Here is an 18,414-nt window from a genome sequence, read left to right on the forward strand (position 1 = left end):
AACCTCAGTCATGTTGGCAGGCCACAGGGTTCCACAATCAAACCTCAGTCATGTTCCCAGGCCACTGGGTTCCAGAATCCAACCGATGTCATGTTGCCAGGCCATAGGGTACCACCATCAAACCTCAGTCATATTCCCAGGCCACAGGTTTCCAGAATCAAACCGATTTCATATTCCCAGGCAACAGGGTACTAGAATCCAAACCGATGTCATGTTCCCAGGCCACAGGGTTCCACCCTCAAACCTCATTCCTGTGGCCAGGCCACAGGGTTCCACCATCAAGCCTCAATCATGTTCCCAAGCCTGAGGGTTCCACAATCAAACCACTGTCATGTTACAAGGCCACAGGGTTCAACCATCAAACCTCAGTCATGTTCCCAGGAAACAGGGTTCCAGAATCAATTCTCAGTTATGTTCCCAGGCAACAGGGTTCCAGAATAAATCCTCAGTCATGTTCCCAGTCCACAGGGTTCCAGAACCAAGCCTCAATCAGGTTCCCAGGGCACAGAATTCCACAATCTAAACAGATGTCATGTTCCCAGGTCACAGGTTTCCAGAATCAAACTTCAGTCACTTTCCCAGGGATCAGGGTTCCAGAAACAAACCTCAGTCATGTTACCAGGAGACAGGGTTCCAGAATAAAACCGCAGTCATGTTCCCTGTACACACTTTTCAAAAATAAAACCGCAGTCATGTTCTCAGGCCACAGGGTTCCAGAATCAAGCCTCACTCATATTCCCAGGCCAAAGGGTTCCACAATCAAACCTCAGTCCTGTTGCCAGGCCACAGTTCCACCATCAAGTCTCAGTCATGTTCCCAGGCCAGAGTGTTCCACTATGAAACCTAAGTCACCTTGCCAGGCCACAGGGTTCAACAATCAAACCTCAGTCATGTTCCCAGGGAACAGGGTTCCAGAAATAAACCTCAGTCATGTTGCCAGGCCACAGGCTTCCACCATCAAGCCTCAGTCATGTTCCCAAGCCTGAGGGTTCCACAATCAAACCTCTGTCATGTTCCCAGGCCACAGGGTTCCAGAATCATACCTCAGTCATGTTCCCAGGAAACAGGGTTCCAGAATGAAACCAATATCATGTTCCCAGGCCACGGGGTTCCAGTATCAGGCCTCAGTCATCTACCCAGTGCACAGGGTTCCAGCAACAAACCTCAGTCATTTTCCCAGGTCACAGGTTTGGAGAATCAAACCTCAGTCATATTCCCAGGCCACATCGTTCCAGAATCATACCTCAGTCATTTTCCCAGGCCACATGGTTCCAGAATCAAAACTAAGTCAATTTCCCAGGCCACAGGTTTCCAGAATCAAACCTCAGTCATATTCCCAGGCCACAGGTTTCCACCATCAAGCCTCAGTCATGTTCCAAAACCTGAAGGTTCCACAATCAAACCTCAGTCATGTTCCCAGGACACAGGGTTCCAGAATCAAGCCTCACTCATATTCCCAGGCCAGAGGGTTCCACAATCAAACCTCAGTCCTGTTGCGAGGCCACGGTTCCACCATCAAGCCTCAGTCATGTTCACAGGCCAGAGTGTTCCACAATCAAACCTCACTCATCTTGCCAGGCCACAGGATTGCACCATCAAACCTCAGTCCTGTTGCCAGGCCACAGGCTTCCACCATCAAGCCTCAGTCATCTTCCCAAGACTGAGGGTTCCACAATCAAACCTCTGTCATGTTACCAGGCCACAGGGTTCAACCATCAAACCTCAGTCATGTTCCCTGGAAACAGGGTTGCAGAGTCATACCAATGTCATGTTCCCAGGCCACGGGGTTCCAGTATCAGGCCTCAGTCATCTTCCCAGTGCACAGGGTTCTAGCAACAAACCTCAGTCATGTTCCCAGATCAAAGGTTTGGAGAAGCAAACCTCAGTCATACTCCCAGGCCACATCGTTCCAGAATCATACCTCAGTCATTTTCCCAGGCCACATGGTTCCAGAATCATAACTCAGTCATTTTCCCAGGGCACAGTGTTCCACAATCTAAACAGATGTCATGTTCCCAGGCCACAGGTTTCCAGAATCACGCCTCAGTCATGTTCCAAGGCCACAGGGATCCAGAATCAAACCTCAGTCATGTTGCCAGGCCATAGGGTATCACCAGCAAACCTTAGTCATATTCACAGGGCACAAGTTTCCAGAATCAAACCGATTTCATGTTCCCAGGCAACAGGGTACTAGAATCCAAACCAATGTCATGTTCCCAGGCCACAGGTTTCCACCATCAAACCTCATTCCTGTGGCCAGGCCACAGTGTTCCACCATCAAGCCTCAATCATGTTCCCAAGCCTGAGGGTTCCACAATCAAAGCACTGTCATGTTGCCAGGCCACAGGGTTCAACCATCAAACCTCAGTCATGTTCCCAGGAAACAGGGTTCCAGAATCAATCCTCACTTATATTCCCAGGCAACAAGGTTCCTGAATAAATCCTCAGTCATGTTCCCAGTCCACAGGTTTCCAAAACCAAGCCTCAATCAGGTTCCCAGGGCACAGTATTCCACAATCTAAACAGATGTCATGTTCCCAGGTCACAGGTTTCCAGAATCACGCCTCAGTCATATTCCCATGACACAGGGTTCCAGAATCCAACCGATGTCATGTTCCCAGGCCACAGGGTTCCAGAACCAAGCCTCAGTCAGGTTCCCAGGGCACACTATTCCACAATCTAAACAGATGTCATGTTCCCAGGTCACAGGTTTCCAGAATCACGCCTCAGTCATGTTCCAAGGTCACAGGGATCCAGAATCAAACCTCAGTCCTGTTGCCAGGCCATAGGGTACCACCATCAAACCTCAGTCATGTTCCCAGGCCACAGGGTTCCTCCATCATACCTCAATCATGTTCCCAGGACACAGGGTTCAAGAATCAAACAAAGGTCAAGTTCCCAGGCCATGGGTTTCCAGGACCAGGCCTCAGTCATATTTCCAGGGCACAGGGTTCCACAATCAAATCTTAGTCATAGTGCCAGTCCACAGGTTTCTGCCATCAAACCTCAGTCAAGTTCTCAGGCAACAGGGTTCTAGAATCAAGCCTCAGTCATATTCCCAGGACACATTGTTCAAGAATCAAACCTCAGTCATGTTGGCAGGCCACAGGGTTCCACAATCAAACCTCAGTCATGTTCCCAGGCCACTGGGTTCCAGAATCCAACCGATGTCATGTTGCCAGGCCATAGGGTACCACCATCAAACCTCAGTCATATTCCCAGGCCACAGGTTTCCAGAATCAAACCGATTTCATATTCCCAGGCAACAGGGTACTAGAATCCAAACCGATGTCATGTTCCCAGGCCACAGGGTTCCACTCTCAAACCTCATTCCTGTGGCCAGGCCACAGGGTTCCACCATCAAGCCTCAATCATGTTCCCAAGCCTGAGGGTTCCACAATCAAACCACTGTCATGTTACAAGGCCACAGGGTTCAACCATCAAACCTCAGTCATGTTCCCAGGAAACAGGGTTCCAGAATCAATTCTCAGTTATGTTCCCAGGCAACAGGGTTCCAGAATAAATCCTCAGTCATGTTCCCAGTCCACAGGGTTCCAGAACCAAGCCTCAATCAGGTTCCCAGGGCACAGAATTCCACAATCTAAACAGATGTCATGTTCCCAGGTCACAGGTTTCCAGAATCAAACTTCAGTCACTTTCCCAGGGATCAGGGTTCCAGAAACAAACCTCAGTCATGTTACCAGGAGACAGGGTTCCAGAATAAAACCGCAGTCATGTTCCCTGTACACACTTTTCAAAAATAAAACCGCAGTCATGTTCTCAGGCCACAGGGTTCCAGAATCAAGCCTCACTCATATTCCCAGGCCAAAGGGTTCCACAATCAAACCTCAGTCCTGTTGCCAGGCCACAGTTCCACCATCAAGTCTCAGTCATGTTCCCAGGCCAGAGTGTTCCACTATGAAACCTAAGTCACCTTGCCAGGCCACAGGGTTCAACAATCAAACCTCAGTCATGTTCCCAGGGAACAGGGTTCCAGAAATAAACCTCAGTCATGTTGCCAGGCCACAGGCTTCCACCATCAAGCCTCAGTCATGTTCCCAAGCCTGAGGGTTCCACAATCAAACCTCTGTCATGTTCCCAGGCCACAGGGTTCCAGAATCATACCTCAGTCATTTTCCCAGGAAACAGGGTTCCAGAATGAAACCAATATCATGTTCCCAGGCCACGGGGTTCCAGTATCAGGCCTCAGTCATCTACCCAGTGCACAGGGTTCCAGCAACAAACCTCAGTCATTTTCCCAGGTCACAGGTTTGGAGAATCAAACCTCAGTCATATTCCCAGGCCACATCGTTCCAGAATCATAACTCAGTCATTTTCCCAGGGCACAGTGTTCCACAATCTAAACAGATGTCATGTTCCCAGGCCACAGGTTTCCAGAATCACGCCTCAGTCATGTTCCAAGGCCACAGGGATCCAGAATCAAACCTCAGTCATGTTGCCAGGCCATAGGGTATCACCAGCAAACCTTAGTCATATTCACAGGGCACAAGTTTCCAGAATCAAACCGATTTCATGTTCCCAGGCAACAGGGTACTAGAATCCAAACCAATGTCATGTTCCCAGGCCACAGGTTTCCACCATCAAACCTCATTCCTGTGGCCAGGCCACAGTGTTCCACCATCAAGCCTCAATCATGTTCCCAAGCCTGAGGGTTCCACAATCAAAGCACTGTCATGTTGCCAGGCCACAGGGTTCAACCATCAAACCTCAGTCATGTTCCCAGGAAACAGGGTTCCAGAATCAATCCTCACTTATATTCCCAGGCAACAAGGTTCCTGAATAAATCCTCAGTCATGTTCCCAGTCCACAGGTTTCCAAAACCAAGCCTCAATCAGGTTCCCAGGGCACAGTATTCCACAATCTAAACAGATGTCATGTTCCCAGGTCACAGGTTTCCAGAATCACGCCTCAGTCATATTCCCATGACACAGGGTTCCAGAATCCAACCGATGTCATGTTCCCAGGCCACAGGGTTCCAGAACCAAGCCTCAGTCAGGTTCCCAGGGCACACTATTCCACAATCTAAACAGATGTCATGTTCCCAGGTCACAGGTTTCCAGAATCACGCCTCAGTCATGTTCCAAGGTCACAGGGATCCAGAATCAAACCTCAGTCCTGTTGCCAGGCCATAGGGTACCACCATCAAACCTCAGTCATGTTCCCAGGCCACAGGGTTCCTCCATCATACCTCAATCATGTTCCCAGGACACAGGGTTCAAGAATCAAACAAAGGTCAAGTTCCCAGGCCATGGGTTTCCAGGACCAGGCCTCAGTCATATTTCCAGGGCACAGGGTTCCACAATCAAATCTTAGTCATAGTGCCAGTCCACAGGTTTCTGCCATCAAACCTCAGTCAAGTTCTCAGGCAACAGGGTTCTAGAATCAAGCCTCAGTCATATTCCCAGGACACATTGTTCAAGAATCAAACCTCAGTCATGTTGGCAGGCCACAGGGTTCCACAATCAAACCTCAGTCATGTTCCCAGGCCACTGGGTTCCAGAATCCAACCGATGTCATGTTGCCAGGCCATAGGGTACCACCATCAAACCTCAGTCATATTCCCAGGCCACAGGTTTCCAGAATCAAACCGATTTCATATTCCCAGGCAACAGGGTACTAGAATCCAAACCGATGTCATGTTCCCAGGCCACAGGGTTCCACCCTCAAACCTCATTCCTGTGGCCAGGCCACAGGGTTCCACCATCAAGCCTCAATCATGTTCCCAAGCCTGAGGGTTCCACAATCAAACCACTGTCATGTTACAAGGCCACAGGGTTCAACCATCAAACCTCAGTCATGTTCCCAGGAAACAGGGTTCCAGAATCAATTCTCAGTTATGTTCCCAGGCAACAGGGTTCCAGAATAAATCCTCAGTCATGTTCCCAGTCCACAGGTTTCCAGAACCAAGCCTCAATCAGGTTCCCAGGGCACAGAATTCCACAATCTAAACAGATGTCATGTTCCCAGGTCACAGGTTTCCAGAATCAAACTTCAGTCACTTTCCCAGGGATCAGGGTTCCAGAAACAAACCTCAGTCATGTTACCAGGAGACAGGGTTCCAGAATAAAACCGCAGTCATGTTCCCTGTACACACTTTTCAAAAATAAAACCGCAGTCATGTTCTCAGGCCACAGGGTTCCAGAATCAAGCCTCACTCATATTCCCAGGCCAAAGGGTTCCACAATCAAACCTCAGTCCTGTTGCCAGGCCACAGTTCCACCATCAAGTCTCAGTCATGTTCCCAGGCCAGAGTGTTCCACTATGAAACCTAAGTCACCTTGCCAGGCCACAGGGTTCAACAATCAAACCTCAGTCATGTTCCCAGGGAACAGGGTTCCAGAAATAAACCTCAGTCATGTTGCCAGGCCACAGGCTTCCACCATCAAGCCTCAGTCATGTTCCCAAGCCTGAGGGTTCCACAATCAAACCTCTGTCATGTTCCCAGGCCACAGGGTTCCAGAATCATACCTCAGTCATGTTCCCAGGAAACAGGGTTCCAGAATGAAACCAATATCATGTTCCCAGGCCACGGGGTTCCAGTATCAGGCCTCAGTCATCTACCCAGTGCACAGGGTTCCAGCAACAAACCTCAGTCATTTTCCCAGGTCACAGGTTTGGAGAATCAAACCTCAGTCATATTCCCAGGCCACATCGTTCCAGAATCATACCTCAGTCATTTTCCCAGGCCACATGGTTCCAGAATCAAAACTAAGTCAATTTCCCAGGCCACAGGTTTCCAGAATCAAACCTCAGTCATATTCCCAGGCCACAGGTTTCCACCATCAAGCCTCAGTCATGTTCCAAAACCTGAAGGTTCCACAATCAAACCTCAGTCATGTTCCCAGGACACAGGGTTCCAGAATCAAGCCTCACTCATATTCCCAGGCCAGAGGGTTCCACAATCAAACCTCAGTCCTGTTGCGAGGCCACGGTTCCACCATCAAGCCTCAGTCATGTTCACAGGCCAGAGTGTTCCACAATCAAACCTCACTCATCTTGCCAGGCCACAGGATTGCACCATCAAACCTCAGTCCTGTTGCCAGGCCACAGGCTTCCACCATCAAGCCTCAGTCATCTTCCCAAGACTGAGGGTTCCACAATCAAACCTCTGTCATGTTACCAGGCCACAGGGTTCAACCATCAAACCTCAGTCATGTTCCCTGGAAACAGGGTTGCAGAGTCATACCAATGTCATGTTCCCAGGCCACGGGGTTCCAGTATCAGGCCTCAGTCATCTTCCCAGTGCACAGGGTTCTAGCAACAAACCTCAGTCATGTTCCCAGATCAAAGGTTTGGAGAAGCAAACCTCAGTCATACTCCCAGGCCACATCGTTCCAGAATCATACCTCAGTCATTTTCCCAGGCCACATGGTTCCAGAATCATAACTCAGTCATTTTCCCAGGGCACAGTGTTCCACAATCTAAACAGATGTCATGTTCCCAGGCCACAGGTTTCCAGAATCACGCCTCAGTCATGTTCCAAGGCCACAGGGATCCAGAATCAAACCTCAGTCATGTTGCCAGGCCATAGGGTATCACCAGCAAACCTTAGTCATATTCACAGGGCACAAGTTTCCAGAATCAAACCGATTTCATGTTCCCAGGCAACAGGGTACTAGAATCCAAACCAATGTCATGTTCCCAGGCCACAGGTTTCCACCATCAAACCTCATTCCTGTGGCCAGGCCACAGTGTTCCACCATCAAGCCTCAATCATGTTCCCAAGCCTGAGGGTTCCACAATCAAAGCACTGTCATGTTGCCAGGCCACAGGGTTCAACCATCAAACCTCAGTCATGTTCCCAGGAAACAGGGTTCCAGAATCAATCCTCACTTATATTCCCAGGCAACAAGGTTCCTGAATAAATCCTCAGTCATGTTCCCAGTCCACAGGTTTCCAAAACCAAGCCTCAATCAGGTTCCCAGGGCACAGTATTCCACAATCTAAACAGATGTCATGTTCCCAGGTCACAGGTTTCCAGAATCACGCCTCAGTCATATTCCCATGACACAGGGTTCCAGAATCCAACCGATGTCATGTTCCCAGGCCACAGGGTTCCAGAACCAAGCCTCAGTCAGGTTCCCAGGGCACACTATTCCACAATCTAAACAGATGTCATGTTCCCAGGTCACAGGTTTCCAGAATCACGCCTCAGTCATGTTCCAAGGTCACAGGGATCCAGAATCAAACCTCAGTCCTGTTGCCAGGCCATAGGGTACCACCATCAAACCTCAGTCATGTTCCCAGGCCACAGGGTTCCTCCATCATACCTCAATCATGTTCCCAGGACACAGGGTTCAAGAATCAAACAAAGGTCAAGTTCCCAGGCCATGGGTTTCCAGGACCAGGCCTCAGTCATATTTCCAGGGCACAGGGTTCCACAATCAAATCTTAGTCATAGTGCCAGTCCACAGGTTTCTGCCATCAAACCTCAGTCAAGTTCTCAGGCAACAGGGTTCTAGAATCAAGCCTCAGTCATATTCCCAGGACACATTGTTCAAGAATCAAACCTCAGTCATGTTGGCAGGCCACAGGGTTCCACAATCAAACCTCAGTCATGTTCCCAGGCCACTGGGTTCCAGAATCCAACCGATGTCATGTTGCCAGGCCATAGGGTACCACCATCAAACCTCAGTCATATTCCCAGGCCACAGGTTTCCAGAATCAAACCGATTTCATATTCCCAGGCAACAGGGTACTAGAATCCAAACCGATGTCATGTTCCCAGGCCACAGGGTTCCACTCTCAAACCTCATTCCTGTGGCCAGGCCACAGGGTTCCACCATCAAGCCTCAATCATGTTCCCAAGCCTGAGGGTTCCACAATCAAACCACTGTCATGTTACAAGGCCACAGGGTTCAACCATCAAACCTCAGTCATGTTCCCAGGAAACAGGGTTCCAGAATCAATTCTCAGTTATGTTCCCAGGCAACAGGGTTCCAGAATAAATCCTCAGTCATGTTCCCAGTCCACAGGGTTCCAGAACCAAGCCTCAATCAGGTTCCCAGGGCACAGAATTCCACAATCTAAACAGATGTCATGTTCCCAGGTCACAGGTTTCCAGAATCAAACTTCAGTCACTTTCCCAGGGATCAGGGTTCCAGAAACAAACCTCAGTCATGTTACCAGGAGACAGGGTTCCAGAATAAAACCGCAGTCATGTTCCCTGTACACACTTTTCAAAAATAAAACCGCAGTCATGTTCTCAGGCCACAGGGTTCCAGAATCAAGCCTCACTCATATTCCCAGGCCAAAGGGTTCCACAATCAAACCTCAGTCCTGTTGCCAGGCCACAGTTCCACCATCAAGTCTCAGTCATGTTCCCAGGCCAGAGTGTTCCACTATGAAACCTAAGTCACCTTGCCAGGCCACAGGGTTCAACAATCAAACCTCAGTCATGTTCCCAGGGAACAGGGTTCCAGAAATAAACCTCAGTCATGTTGCCAGGCCACAGGCTTCCACCATCAAGCCTCAGTCATGTTCCCAAGCCTGAGGGTTCCACAATCAAACCTCTGTCATGTTCCCAGGCCACAGGGTTCCAGAATCATACCTCAGTCATTTTCCCAGGAAACAGGGTTCCAGAATGAAACCAATATCATGTTCCCAGGCCACGGGGTTCCAGTATCAGGCCTCAGTCATCTACCCAGTGCACAGGGTTCCAGCAACAAACCTCAGTCATTTTCCCAGGTCACAGGTTTGGAGAATCAAACCTCAGTCATATTCCCAGGCCACATCGTTCCAGAATCATAACTCAGTCATTTTCCCAGGGCACAGTGTTCCACAATCTAAACAGATGTCATGTTCCCAGGCCACAGGTTTCCAGAATCACGCCTCAGTCATGTTCCAAGGCCACAGGGATCCAGAATCAAACCTCAGTCATGTTGCCAGGCCATAGGGTATCACCAGCAAACCTTAGTCATATTCACAGGGCACAAGTTTCCAGAATCAAACCGATTTCATGTTCCCAGGCAACAGGGTACTAGAATCCAAACCAATGTCATGTTCCCAGGCCACAGGTTTCCACCATCAAACCTCATTCCTGTGGCCAGGCCACAGTGTTCCACCATCAAGCCTCAATCATGTTCCCAAGCCTGAGGGTTCCACAATCAAAGCACTGTCATGTTGCCAGGCCACAGGGTTCAACCATCAAACCTCAGTCATGTTCCCAGGAAACAGGGTTCCAGAATCAATCCTCACTTATATTCCCAGGCAACAAGGTTCCTGAATAAATCCTCAGTCATGTTCCCAGTCCACAGGTTTCCAAAACCAAGCCTCAATCAGGTTCCCAGGGCACAGTATTCCACAATCTAAACAGATGTCATGTTCCCAGGTCACAGGTTTCCAGAATCACGCCTCAGTCATATTCCCATGACACAGGGTTCCAGAATCCAACCGATGTCATGTTCCCAGGCCACAGGGTTCCAGAACCAAGCCTCAGTCAGGTTCCCAGGGCACACTATTCCACAATCTAAACAGATGTCATGTTCCCAGGTCACAGGTTTCCAGAATCACGCCTCAGTCATGTTCCAAGGTCACAGGGATCCAGAATCAAACCTCAGTCCTGTTGCCAGGCCATAGGGTACCACCATCAAACCTCAGTCATGTTCCCAGGCCACAGGGTTCCTCCATCATACCTCAATCATGTTCCCAGGACACAGGGTTCAAGAATCAAACAAAGGTCAAGTTCCCAGGCCATGGGTTTCCAGGACCAGGCCTCAGTCATATTTCCAGGGCACAGGGTTCCACAATCAAATCTTAGTCATAGTGCCAGTCCACAGGTTTCTGCCATCAAACCTCAGTCAAGTTCTCAGGCAACAGGGTTCTAGAATCAAGCCTCAGTCATATTCCCAGGACACATTGTTCAAGAATCAAACCTCAGTCATGTTGGCAGGCCACAGGGTTCCACAATCAAACCTCAGTCATGTTCCCAGGCCACTGGGTTCCAGAATCCAACCGATGTCATGTTGCCAGGCCATAGGGTACCACCATCAAACCTCAGTCATATTCCCAGGCCACAGGTTTCCAGAATCAAACCGATTTCATATTCCCAGGCAACAGGGTACTAGAATCCAAACCGATGTCATGTTCCCAGGCCACAGGGTTCCACCCTCAAACCTCATTCCTGTGGCCAGGCCACAGGGTTCCACCATCAAGCCTCAATCATGTTCCCAAGCCTGAGGGTTCCACAATCAAACCACTGTCATGTTACAAGGCCACAGGGTTCAACCATCAAACCTCAGTCATGTTCCCAGGAAACAGGGTTCCAGAATCAATTCTCAGTTATGTTCCCAGGCAACAGGGTTCCAGAATAAATCCTCAGTCATGTTCCCAGTCCACAGGTTTCCAGAACCAAGCCTCAATCAGGTTCCCAGGGCACAGAATTCCACAATCTAAACAGATGTCATGTTCCCAGGTCACAGGTTTCCAGAATCAAACTTCAGTCACTTTCCCAGGGATCAGGGTTCCAGAAACAAACCTCAGTCATGTTACCAGGAGACAGGGTTCCAGAATAAAACCGCAGTCATGTTCCCTGTACACACTTTTCAAAAATAAAACCGCAGTCATGTTCTCAGGCCACAGGGTTCCAGAATCAAGCCTCACTCATATTCCCAGGCCAAAGGGTTCCACAATCAAACCTCAGTCCTGTTGCCAGGCCACAGTTCCACCATCAAGTCTCAGTCATGTTCCCAGGCCAGAGTGTTCCACTATGAAACCTAAGTCACCTTGCCAGGCCACAGGGTTCAACAATCAAACCTCAGTCATGTTCCCAGGGAACAGGGTTCCAGAAATAAACCTCAGTCATGTTGCCAGGCCACAGGCTTCCACCATCAAGCCTCAGTCATGTTCCCAAGCCTGAGGGTTCCACAATCAAACCTCTGTCATGTTCCCAGGCCACAGGGTTCCAGAATCATACCTCAGTCATGTTCCCAGGAAACAGGGTTCCAGAATGAAACCAATATCATGTTCCCAGGCCACGGGGTTCCAGTATCAGGCCTCAGTCATCTACCCAGTGCACAGGGTTCCAGCAACAAACCTCAGTCATTTTCCCAGGTCACAGGTTTGGAGAATCAAACCTCAGTCATATTCCCAGGCCACATCGTTCCAGAATCATACCTCAGTCATTTTCCCAGGCCACATGGTTCCAGAATCAAAACTAAGTCAATTTCCCAGGCCACAGGTTTCCAGAATCAAACCTCAGTCATATTCCCAGGCCACAGGTTTCCACCATCAAGCCTCAGTCATGTTCCAAAACCTGAAGGTTCCACAACCAAATCTCAGTCATGTTCCCAGGACACAGGGTTCCAGAATCAAGCCTCACTCATATTCCCAGGCCAGAGGGTTCCACAATCAAACCTCAGTCCTGTTGCGAGGCCACGGTTCCACCATCAAGCCTCAGTCATGTTCACAGGCCAGAGTGTTCCACAATCAAACCTCACTCATCTTGCCAGGCCACAGGATTGCACCATCAAACCTCAGTCCTGTTGCCAGGCCACAGGCTTCCACCATCAAGCCTCAGTCATCTTCCCAAGCCTGAGGGTTCCACAATCAAACCTCTGTCATGTTACCAGGCCACAGGGTTCAACCATCAAACCTCAGTCATGTTCCCTGGAAACAGGGTTGCAGAGTCATACCAATGTCATGTTCCCAGGCCACGGGGTTCCAGTATCAGGCCTCTGTCATCTTCCCAGTGCACAGGGTTCTAGCAACAAACCTCAGTCATGTTCCCAGATCACAGGTTTGGAGAAGCAAACCTCAGTCATACTCCCAGGCCACATCGTTCCAGAATCATACCTCAGTCATTTTCCCAGGCCACATGGTTCCAGAATCATAACTCAGTCATTTTCCCAGGGCACAGTGTTCCACAATCTAAACAGATGTCATGTTCCCAGGCCACAGGTTTCCAGAATCACGCCTCAGTCATGTTCCAAGGCCACAGGGATCCAGAATCAAACCTCAGTCATGTTGCCAGGCCATAGGGTATCACCAGCAAACCTTAGTCATATTCACAGGGCACAAGTTTCCAGAATCAAACCGATTTCATGTTCCCAGGCAACAGGGTACTAGAATCCAAACCAATGTCATGTTCCCAGGCCACAGGTTTCCACCATCAAACCTCATTCCTGTGGCCAGGCCACAGTGTTCCACCATCAAGCCTCAATCATGTTCCCAAGCCTGAGGGTTCCACAATCAAAGCACTGTCATGTTGCCAGGCCACAGGGTTCAACCATCAAACCTCAGTCATGTTCCCAGGAAACAGGGTTCCAGAATCAATCCTCACTTATATTCCCAGGCAACAAGGTTCCTGAATAAATCCTCAGTCATGTTCCCAGTCCACAGGTTTCCAAAACCAAGCCTCAATCAGGTTCCCAGGGCACAGTATTCCACAATCTAAACAGATGTCATGTTCCCAGGTCACAGGTTTCCAGAATCACGCCTCAGTCATATTCCCATGACACAGGGTTCCAGAATCCAACCGATGTCATGTTCCCAGGCCACAGGGTTCCAGAACCAAGCCTCAGTCAGGTTCCCAGGGCACACTATTCCACAATCTAAACAGATGTCATGTTCCCAGGTCACAGGTTTCCAGAATCACGCCTCAGTCATGTTCCAAGGTCACAGGGATCCAGAATCAAACCTCAGTCCTGTTGCCAGGCCATAGGGTACCACCATCAAACCTCAGTCATGTTCCCAGGCCACAGGGTTCCTCCATCATACCTCAATCATGTTCCCAGGACACAGGGTTCAAGAATCAAACAAAGGTCAAGTTCCCAGGCCATGGGTTTCCAGGACCAGGCCTCAGTCATATTTCCAGGGCACAGGGTTCCACAATCAAATCTTAGTCATAGTGCCAGTCCACAGGTTTCTGCCATCAAACCTCAGTCAAGTTCTCAGGCAACAGGGTTCTAGAATCAAGCCTCAGTCATATTCCCAGGACACATTGTTCAAGAATCAAACCTCAGTCATGTTGGCAGGCCACAGGGTTCCACAATCAAACCTCAGTCATGTTCCCAGGCCACTGGGTTCCAGAATCCAACCGATGTCATGTTGCCAGGCCATAGGGTACCACCATCAAACCTCAGTCATATTCCCAGGCCACAGGTTTCCAGAATCAAACCGATTTCATATTCCCAGGCAACAGGGTACTAGAATCCAAACCGATGTCATGTTCCCAGGCCACAGGGTTCCACCCTCAAACCTCATTCCTGTGGCCAGGCCACAGGGTTCCACCATCAAGCCTCAATCATGTTCCCAAGCCTGAGGGTTCCACAATCAAACCACTGTCATGTTACAAGGCCACAGGGTTCAACCATCAAACCTCAGTCATGTTCCCAGGAAACAGGGTTCCAGAATCAATTCTCAGTTATGTTCCCAGGCAACAGGGTTCCAGAATAAATCCTCAGTCATGTTCCCAGTCCACAGGTTTCCAGAACCAAGCCTCAATCAGGTTCCCAGGGCACAGAATTCCACAATCTATACAGATGTCATGTTCCCAGGTCACAGGTTTCCAGAATCAAACTTCAGTCACTTTCCCAGGGATCAGGGTTCCAGAAACAAACCTCAGTCATGTTACCAGGAGACAGGGTTCCAGAATAAAACCGCAGTCATGTTCCCTGTACACACTTTTCAAAAATAAAACCGCAGTCATGTTCTCAGGCCACAGGGTTCCAGAATCAAGCCTCACTCATATTCCCAGGCCAAAGGGTTCCACAATCAAACCTCAGTCCTGTTGCCAGGCCACAGTTCCACCATCAAGTCTCAGTCATGTTCCCAGGCCAGAGTGTTCCACTATGAAACCTAAGTCACCTTGCCAGGCCACAGGGTTCAACAATCAAACCTCAGTCATGTTCCCAGGGAACAGGGTTCCAGAAATAAACCTCAGTCATGTTGCCAGGCCACAGGCTTCCACCATCAAGCCTCAGTCATGTTCCCAAGCCTGAGGGTTCCACAATCAAACCTCTGTCATGTTCCCAGGCCACAGGGTTCCAGAATCATACCTCAGTCATGTTCCCAGGAAACAGGGTTCCAGAATGAAACCAATATCATGTTCCCAGGCCACGGGGTTCCAGTATCAGGCCTCAGTCATCTACCCAGTGCACAGGGTTCCAGCAACAAACCTCAGTCATTTTCCCAGGTCACAGGTTTGGAGAATCAAACCTCAGTCATATTCCCAGGCCACATCGTTCCAGAATCATACCTCAGTCATTTTCCCAGGCCACATGGTTCCAGAATCAAAACTAAGTCAATTTCCCAGGCCACAGGTTTCCAGAATCAAACCTCAGTCATATTCCCAGGCCACAGGTTTCCACCATCAAGCCTCAGTCATGTTCCAAAACCTGAAGGTTCCACAACCAAATCTCAGTCATGTTCCCAGGACACAGGGTTCCAGAATCAAGCCTCACTCATATTCCCAGGCCAGAGGGTTCCACAATCAAACCTCAGTCCTGTTGCGAGGCCACGGTTCCACCATCAAGCCTCAGTCATGTTCACAGGCCAGAGTGTTCCACAATCAAACCTCACTCATCTTGCCAGGCCACAGGATTGCACCATCAAACCTCAGTCCTGTTGCCAGGCCACAGGCTTCCACCATCAAGCCTCAGTCATCTTCCCAAGCCTGAGGGTTCCACAATCAAACCTCTGTCATGTTACCAGGCCACAGGGTTCAACCATCAAACCTCAGTCATGTTCCCTGGAAACAGGGTTGCAGAGTCATACCAATGTCATGTTCCCAGGCCACGGGGTTCCAGTATCAGGCCTCTGTCATCTTCCCAGTGCACAGGGTTCTAGCAACAAACCTCAGTCATGTTCCCAGATCACAGGTTTGGAGAAGCAAACCTCAGTCATACTCCCAGGCCACATCGTTCCAGAATCATACCTCAGTCATTTTCCCAGGCCACATGGTTCCAGAATCATAACTCAGTCATTTTCCCAGGGCACAGTGTTCCACAATCTAAACAGATGTCATGTTCCCAGGCCACAGGTTTCCAGAATCACGCCTCAGTCATGTTCCAAGGCCACAGGGATCCAGAATCAAACCTCAGTCATGTTGCCAGGCCATAGGGTACCACCATCAAACCTCAGTCATGTTCCCAGGAAACAGGGTTCCAGAATCAATCCTCAGTTATGTTCCCAGGCAACAGGGTTCCAGAATAAATCCTCAGTCATGTTCCCAGTCCACAGGTTTCCAGAACCAAGCCTCAATCAGGTTCCCAGGGCACAGTATTCCACAATCTAAACAGATGTCATGTTCCCAGGTCACAGGTTTCCAGAATCAAACTTCTGTCATGTTCCCAGGGAACAGGGTTCCAGAAACAAACCTCAGTCTTGTTACCAGGAGACAGGGTTCCAGAATAAAACCGCAGTCATGTTCCCTGTACACAGGTTTCAAAAATAAAACCCCAGTCATGTTCTCAGGCCACAGGGTTCCAGAATCAAGCCTCACTCATATTCCCAGGCCAAAGGGTTCCACAATCAAACCTCAGTTCTGTTGCCAGGCCACAGTTCCACCATCAAGTCTCAGTCATGTTCCCAGGCCAGAGTGTTCCACAATCAAACCTAAGTCATCTTGCCAGGCCACAGGGTTCAACAATCAAACCTCAGTCATGTTCCCAGGACAAAGTTATCCAGAATAAAACCTCAGTCATGTTCCCAGGGAACAGGGTTCCACCATTAAACCTCAGACATGTTCCCAGGCAAGAGGGTTCCAGAATCAAACCGTTCTCATGTTCCCAGGCCACAGGGTTCCAGAATCCACCGATGTCATGTTCCCAGGCCACAGGGTTCAAGAATCAATCCTCAGTTTGTTCCGAGGCTACAGGGTTCCAGAATAAAACCTCAGTCATGCTCCCAGTCCACAGGGTTCCAGAACCAAGCCTCAGTCAGGTTCCCAGGGCACAGTATTCCACAATCTGAACAGATGTCATGTTCCCAGGCCACAGGTTTCCAGAATCACGCCTCAGTCATGTTCCCAGGCCACAGGGATCCAGAATCAAACCTCAGTCATGTTCCCAGGACACAGGGTTCCAGAATAAAACCGCAGGCATGTTCCGTGGACACAGGTTTCCAAAATAACACCCCAGTCATTTTCCCAGGCCGCAGGGTTCCAGAATAAAGCCTCAGTCATATTCCCAGGCCACAGGGTTCCACCATCAATCCTCAGTCATGTTCCCAAGCCTGAGGGTTCCACAATCAAACCTCAGTCATGTTCCCAGGAAACAGGGTTCCAGAATGAAACCAATATCATGTTCCCAGGCCACGGGGTTCCAGTATCAGGCCTCAGTCATCTTCCCAGTGCACAGGGTTCCAGCAACAAACCTCAGTCATGTTCCCAGGTCACAGGTTTGGAGAATCAAACCTCAGTCATATTCCCAGGCCACATCGTTCCAGAATCATACCTCAGTCATTTTCCCAGGCCACATGGTTACAGAATCAAATCTAAGTCAATTTCCCAGGCCACAGGTTTCCAGAATCAAACCTCAGTCATATTCCCAGGCCACAGGTTTCCACCATCAAGCCTCAGTCAAGTTCCAAAACCTGAAGGTTCCACAATCAAACCTCAGTCATGTTCCCAGGACACAGGGTTCCAGAATCAAGCCTCACTCATATTCCCAGGTCAGAGGGTTCCACAATCAAACCTCAGTCATCTTGCCAGGCCACAGGATTCCACCATCAAACCTCAGTCCTGTTGCCAGGCCACGGTTCCACCATCAAGCCTCAGTCATGTTCCCAGGCCAGAGTGTTCCACAATCAAACCTCACTCATCTTGCCAGGCCACAGGATTCCACCATCAAACCTCAGTCCTGTTGCCAGGCCACAGGCTTCCACCATCAAGCCTCAGTCATGTTCCCAAGCCTGAGGGTTCCATAATCAAACCTCTGTCATGTTACCAGGCCACAGGGTTCAACCATCAAACCTCAGTCATGTTCCCTGGAAACAGGGTTCCAAAGTCAGACAAATGTCATGTTCCCAGGCCACGGGGTTCCAGTATCAGGCCTCAGTCATGTTCCCAGTGCACAGGGTTCCACCATCAAACCTCAGTCATGTTGCCAGTCCACAGGTTTCTGCGATCAAATCAGAGTCAAGTTCCCAGGCCACCGGGTTCCTCCATCAAACCTCTGTCATGTTCCCAGGCCACAGGATTCCACAGTCTAACATCAGTCATGTTCCCAGACCAATGGTTTCCAGAATCAAACCTCAATCATGTTCCCAGGGAACAGGGTTCCAGAAATAAACCTCAGTCATGTTGCCAAGCCACAGGTTTCCAACAGCAAACCTCAGACATGTTCCCAGGCAACAGGGTTCCAGAATCAAACCGTTCTCATGTTCCCAGGCCACAGGGTTCCAGAATCCACCGATGTCATGTTCCCAGGTGACAGGGTTCAAGAATCAATCCTC

At 49.6% G+C, this 18,414-nt stretch overlaps 3 long non-coding RNA genes across 3 annotated transcripts; 1 reads left to right on the top strand and 2 right to left on the bottom strand.

Annotated features, from left to right (window-relative positions):
• Positions 1–15,912: 15,912 nt before the first annotated feature.
• LOC309621553 lies at positions 15,913–16,842 on the bottom strand. Its single transcript, XR_014240083.1, has 3 exons — positions 16,696–16,842; positions 16,338–16,457; positions 15,913–15,935 (listed from the first exon to the last, which is right to left on the bottom strand). It is a non-coding gene; the product is annotated as an uncharacterized lncRNA (long non-coding RNA).
• On the top strand, positions 15,956–16,913 carry LOC309621554. Its single transcript, XR_014240084.1, has 3 exons — positions 15,956–16,000; positions 16,041–16,180; positions 16,859–16,913. It is a non-coding gene; the product is annotated as an uncharacterized lncRNA (long non-coding RNA).
• A 235-nt stretch (positions 16,914–17,148) lies between these two features.
• LOC309621552 lies at positions 17,149–17,776 on the bottom strand. The gene is made up of 2 exons (XR_014240082.1): positions 17,695–17,776; positions 17,149–17,654 (listed from the first exon to the last, which is right to left on the bottom strand). It is a non-coding gene; the product is annotated as an uncharacterized lncRNA (long non-coding RNA).
• Positions 17,777–18,414: the final 638 nt, after the last annotated feature.

The sequence above is a fragment of the Balaenoptera borealis genome (assembly GCF_965194805.1).
Source record: "Balaenoptera borealis genome assembly, contig: HAP1_SCAFFOLD_659, whole genome shotgun sequence".
In the NCBI taxonomy this organism is placed as follows: domain Eukaryota; kingdom Metazoa; phylum Chordata; class Mammalia; order Artiodactyla; family Balaenopteridae; genus Balaenoptera; species Balaenoptera borealis.